Source organism: Triticum urartu, chromosome 3 (assembly GCF_003073215.2).
Source record: "Triticum urartu cultivar G1812 chromosome 3, Tu2.1, whole genome shotgun sequence".
Lineage (NCBI taxonomy): Eukaryota > Viridiplantae > Streptophyta > Magnoliopsida > Poales > Poaceae > Triticum > Triticum urartu.
In genome coordinates this window covers 21,120,138-21,126,724 of record NC_053024.1, presented here as the reverse complement: position 1 = coordinate 21,126,724, position 6,587 = coordinate 21,120,138, and the positions used below count along the sequence as shown (strand labels likewise).

General features: G+C 46.1%; 1 pseudogene; it reads left to right on the top strand.

The window, feature by feature from the left end:
* The first annotated feature begins 990 nt into the window (after window positions 1–990).
* LOC125542471 lies at window positions 991–4,475 on the top strand (annotated as a pseudogene).
* The last annotated feature ends 2,112 nt before the right edge of the window (window positions 4,476–6,587 follow it).

Genomic DNA, 6,587 nt, shown 5'->3' with positions numbered 1-6,587 from the left:
ACATTAAGTTAACTTCATGCCATTTGTTCTTGTCAATATGAGTATAGTTTCATGGTAAAAGAAATGAGTATATACTTTCATGTAAAAAAGAGCATAGTTTCTTCGTTTGACATGTCTATATACTTCAAATTTTATTAATGTGTATGTGATGCCTAAGTCTAATTGTTTGAGATCTGTTTTTTAGCTCTATATCATTGCTATGATATTGATTTTGAAAAGAAGCAAGCAATTAAACTTGAAACCATAAAACACTATGACCCTACCGCCATCATACAACCTATCGACAAGATCCCTGGCGGTAGGGTGAACCTACTGCTAGGACACTTCGATATTTCGTTACAGAAACTTTTCGAGACAAAAATCCAGCCACCACCTATTGTCAGGGGTTCTGGCGGTAGGGTTAGACAGGCTACCGCCAGGATCCCTGACGGTAGGATACTTATCCACGTCAGTTCGGGCAAACGGCTAGCATTCCCCCCGTCGCACTCTACCGTCAGAGACTTTGGCGGTAGCCTGTCTAACCCTACCGCCACAACCTTTGACGGTAGCGAAAGGGTTCAAATCTCGAAATTCTTTTCAACAGAGACCAGATCCTGAATTTCTATGCTGAGAAGGGTTAAAATACGAAGTTTTGCCACAATCGTCTGCCGAATCGTCGGCGGTGCTCACCGACGGGTGGTCCCCCCGATGGACGGACGGGCTACTTCTTCTGTCCACGTGCCGACCACCGCCGCGGCGACTCCTCGGCGATCCCGCTCTGCTGCAGCTGCTCCTCGACGGCATCGCCAGCCCAGCCCCTCTGCCCCGCTGCGTCTGGGCCCCATCGCCGCATGCAGCCACCGAACAGTTCCGTGCTCAGCTGACACGTGGGCCCGCTCCCGGGCGCTGCTCCGCCACCTCCCCGTCACGGAGCAGTGGAGATGCCAGCGACGGCCACCGGCGACGCGGCCCCACCCTGTCAGTCGCCACTGCGCAACCACTCTATCTACATAGAAAGCGGCCGGCAGCTCCTCCTCGGCCGGCCTCCCGCGAATCGAGCCACCGCTTCCCAGCGCTGTCAACGTCGGCCTCACGGAGCAGTTGTCAACGTCGACCGAGCCACTGCTTCCCAGCGCTGCCGGCCATGGACGCCTCCACCACATCCTCCTCATCCCCTCTCTGCTTCGCCCACAAACCTTCCTACCCGAGGCCACTCCTCAACCCCACCCCACGCGTCGCCCGCCTCCGCGGCATCTCGCCGTCGCCGTCGCCGTCCCCACCCCTCCGACCCCGCAGCAGCAGCAGCCAGCCGATGGAGGCGTTCGGCTTCGACGCCCTCAAGGAGACCTTCTCGGTGGACCTGGCGGCGGCCGAGGCGCGCCCGCTCAACGTGCCGCTCGCCGCGCCCTTCACCATCGCCTCCTCGCGCCTCGACGCCGTCTCCAACGTCGCCGTGCGGGTCGAGCTCTCCAGCGGCGCCGTCGGCTGGGGCGAGGCCCCCGTGCTCCCCTCCGTCACCGCAGCGAGGACCAGCCCCGCGCTCGCCGCCGTCCGGACGCGCCTGCGCCGCGCTCGTGGCCGCCCGGAGCGTGCCCCTCGGCGCGGTGCTCCAGGACGTCGCCGATGCGCTCCCCGGACACACCTTCGCATCGGTGAGACATCCATCCACACCCATTCTGCTTGCCCATCCTAATCTTGCCCACCCATCTTGTTCAGTCTTCATACGGAGTTTGACAGTTTGAGGAGTTCTCCACCACAAGACAGTGGAGGGATTCGCTTTGAGTCTTCAGAGTTTCCAAGTCACTTCTTTTAGCTGATGTTGATGGAAGGATGGGGAATTGGAGTTTGAATGCTAGGCCTTGATGTAGATGGAGGTCGCCCTGATATAGCTCTGACCTCTGAACCGATTGAGGTGGTTGACAACTGGATCATGCCCTGATCCCAAATGAATGACAATTTCGCACTCAGAATCTACTTTTAACAACACCTGATACCATAAAAGGTAATTTAAGGGACTCTGAACACAAGCCAGCAATAACAAAGATTTTACATCTAAAATCAGGGAAGGCCTACCTTCAAGCTGAAAGTTGGTTCTCAGTTCTTAGAGTTTGATCCTTTTGGTGCACATACAACTGCTTAATTGTTTCTCTTGGAACTTGGTCAAATGTATCATCTTCATTTTTCTTTTCATGATTTCAGAAGTGTTTGGACACAAGAATCTTCCCCTGATGTGTATTTACTTGTTCTTTTCTCCAACAAAGGCCAGAGCAGGAGTGGAGATGGCAGTGATTGACGCGGTAGCTAACACCATCCGCATACCCTTGTGGAGATTATTTGGGGGAGCATCAAACACTGTGACAACAGCCATGACGGTATGGTTATCAAAGTATTCTCTTCAGTGGGTCCAGCATCCCTACGTTTGCGTCATCAAAATTGCTAAGTTCATCTATTTCTGAATTTAGATTCCAATTGTGGCCCCAAATGAAGCCGCTCAATTGGCTGCAAAATATCAGGGACAAGGGTTTCAAACTCTGAAGCTCAAAGTAGGGAAAAACTTGAACTCAGACATAGAAGTTCTGAAGACTATACGGCTTGTCCATCCGGACTGCTCATTTATCTTGGATGCAAATGGAGGGTACACAGCAAACCAAGCAATTGAAGTTCTTGACAGACTAAACGGTGTGTACTCTCACTATGTTCAATCTTTTCACTCTTTAATATCTCAGTCAGTGTGACGCTGTATGGTATCTGTACTTCTGTAGTACTGTATCTTATTTATTTCATTGGTTTCAGAAATGGGAGTGACTCCTGTACTCTTTGAGCAACCAGTTCATAGAGATGACTGGGAAGGTCTCCGTGAAGTTAGCATTGCTGCTATGGAGAAATATAGAGTTGCTGTTGCTGCTGATGAAAGCTGTCGTGGTTTACATGATGCTCAGAAAATTATACATGGAAATCTTGCTCATGTTATTAACACCAAACTGGCAAAGTTGGGTGGTTCTTGGAGCCCTCGAAGTAATCGATGCTGCAAGAAAAGCTGGTATTGCACTTATGATTGGTGGTATGGTCGAGACTAGGATTGCCATGGGCTTTGCTGGTCATCTCGCCGCTGGGCTTGATTGTTTCAGGTTGGTTAATTGTGCAAATTCCCTGCAAACTAGATTACTTGTGAAAACTGAAAAGTAGAAAAGTATTTTACAACTCAAGACAATATCACTAGGAAGTTCAAACTAGAAATGATGGCATGAAGTTTCAGACCTTATGTCTATCAGACTAGGTGCTTAAATGGTTCTTCTTCTCTTGTGGTTGCAGTTTTATTGACCTGGACACACCTCTTCTATTGTCCGAAGATCCAGTGTATTGGTAGAAGGTATTCTTACACAAAATCCTGTACAGCTGCAATTTCCTTTTTGTAAATGTGTTACTTATTCATATACACCGTTATACTTTCAGTTTGTTTTCATGCAATGCCACAGATGTCTCTCTCCAAGATTTCGTTTTCGGAAACCACTCCATATTGTGAAAAATATGCTGTTACTTGTCAGTTATTTATCGCTACTAAGAATTATTAAGCTATCATTTCGATGCTTATGTCCTGATATCTCAAAGCAAAATACTGCCTCTATTCATGTTTGTTCAAAATCTATTGTTCTCTTCTTCGCAAGCTATGCTATGGATCTTCAGAGTAATAAATCAATATAATCAGATTATTGTCTCTGCTCTCTGGCCTGTACTTGCTGTCTTACTCGACTTCTATTATCAGCTTCTGGACCTGTCTACAAGTTTAAGAATGCTCGAGGCCATGGCGGTTTCCTTCATTTGGACAACAATAATGGATGGGTATGTCACAGCTCACTCACAAACCGCCGTTTCCTGTAGATATTGTTTGTACTTCTCAACATTAAAAATATTGTTGTCTCCTAAAAATATAGCCAGTTGCAAGCATTGTCTAGAGCTGCAGTAAACTTAAATTTGCCTGTCAGATACCTTTACATGGCCTGTCACCTAGTATTACATATGATCTGACAACAGGGACTTTGTCCTTAAAAATGAAATACGCGTAAGAGTTGCCTATTGAAAGTAACGTGTTCTTTAATCTTATTACTGGTACTATGTCTAAACAGGTATACATGTGATTATTTTTTCCAGAAATGAAGATCGTTAACGCCCGCCTTATCCTCCAGGAGGAACTTTATAAAGCATATCAGCGCATTCAGTATAGAGTGTAGAAGTGATCACACCCGGCGACTATCGTGTGGAACCGAAATGTAACACAATCAATTGTAAGCTATATATGTACTGCTGTAAGTCCTGTGAGGCCTATAGTATTTGATCAGGCTGTAGATAGATACGTTCAGAAGGCCAGCTCGGCTGGCATTGTTGCTGTAGTGTAGTACAAGCAGTAACTGTTCCCGCAGTGTTCTCCTTTGTATTTTTCTGGAATAAATGAGACTGCCCTTTGAGCTAGCAAAGTTTACTGTGCATTTCCATGTTTCTGAGGCGTCTATCGTCGAATTCTGCGGCATTTGTGCATCAGTGAAAGAGAAGATTTTGTGGACGAGGCTACGAGCATCTCGTTTCGAAGGGTGAGAGGGGATTAATAGCTCCGGCTGAAGATCAGACCATGTGATTTCTATATATGAAATCGGAGAGGGAGGCCTCTATTTTGCCCAAAAAAGAAATAGTTATTGCTGAAGAAAGAGCACACAATTTTGCTTAAACAGCACTGTGTAACAGCTAAAAGGGGAAACTGTAAAGTAGCAAATTATCAGCCAAAAAAGAAGGGGAAAAGATAAAACAAAAGAAGAATTGCAGAAATGAAGATCGTTAACGCCCGCCTTATCCTCCAGGAGGAACTTTATAAAGCATATCAGCGCATTCAGTATAGAGTGTAGAAGTGATCACACCCGGCGACTATCGTGTGGAACCGAAATGTAACACAATCAATTGTAAGCTATATATGTACTGCTGTAAGTCCTGTGAGGCCTATAGTATTTGATCAGGCTGTAGATAGATACGTTCAGAAGGCCAGCTCGGCTGGCATTGTTGCTGTAGTGTAGTACAAGCAGTAACTGTTCCCGCAGTGTTCTCCTTTGTATTTTTCTGGAATAAATGAGACTGCCCTTTGAGCTAGCAAAGTTTACTGTGCATTTCCATGTTTCTGAGGCGTCTATCGTCGAATTCTGCGGCATTTGTGCCATCAGTGAAAGAGAAGATTTTGTGGACGAGGCTACGAGCATCTCGTTTCGAAGGGTGAGAGGGGATTAATAGCTCCGGCTGAAGATCAGACCATGTGATTTCTATATATGAAATCGGAGAGGGAGGCCTCTATTTTGCCCAAAAAAGAAATAGTTATTGCTGAAGAAAGAGCACACAATTTTGCTTAAACAGCACTGTGTAACAGCTAAAAGGGGAAACTGTAAAGTAGCAAATTATCAGCCAAAAAAGAAGGGGAAAAGATAAAACAAAAGAAGAATTGCAGGAAATGAAGATCGTTAACGCCCGCCTTATCCTCCAGGAGGAACTTTATAAAGCATATCAGCGCATTCAGTATAGAGTGTAGAAGTGATCACACCCGGCGACTATCGTGTGGAACCGAAATGTAACACAATCAATTGTAAGCTATATATGTACTGCTGTAAGTCCTGTGAGGCCTATAGTATTTGATCAGGCTGTAGATAGATACGTTCAGAAGGCCAGCTCGGCTGGCATTGTTGCTGTAGTGTAGTACAAGCAGTAACTGTTCCCGCAGTGTTCTCCTTTGTATTTTTCTGGAATAAATGAGACTGCCCTTTGAGCTAGCAAAGTTTACTGTGCATTTCCATGTTTCTGAGGCGTCTATCGTCGAATTCTGCGGCAATTTGTGCATCAGTGGAAAGAGAAGATTTTGTGACGAGGCTACGAGCATCTCGTTTCGAAGGGTGAGAGGGATTAATAGCTCCGGCTGAAGATCAGACCATGTGATTTCTATATATGAAATCGGAGAGGGAGGCCTCTATTTTGCCCAAAAAAGAAATAGTTATTGCTGAAGAAAGAGCACACCAATTTTGCTTAAACAGCACTGTGTAACAGCTAAAAGGGGAAACTGTAAAGTAGCAAATTATCAGCCAAAAAGAAGGGGAAAAGAAAACAAAAGAAGAATTGCACCAGCCGGGAGATCGTTAACGCCCGCCTTATCCTCCAGGAGGAACTTTATAAAGCATATCAGCGCTATTCAGTATAGAGTGTAGAGTGATGGCCCACACCCGCGACTATCGTGTGGAACCGACAATGTAACACAGTCAATGTAAGCTATATATGTACTGCTGTAAGTCCATGTGAGGCCTCATAGTATAGTTGATCAGGCTGTAATCATACGTTCAGAAGGCCAGCTCGGCTGGATCATTGTTGTGTAAAGTGTAGTACAGGAGCAGTAATTGTTCCCGCAGTGTTCTCCTTCATGTATTTTCTGAATGAGACTGCCCTTTGAGCTAGCAAAGTTACTGTGCATATTCCATGAGTCTGAGGCGTCTATCGTCGAATTCTGAAAACTTGATAAAGTTCATCCTCGTCGAGAGTGAAGCAAGCTGGGGGGGGGGGGTGCAATAAATCATCTTTGGTTTTGGACA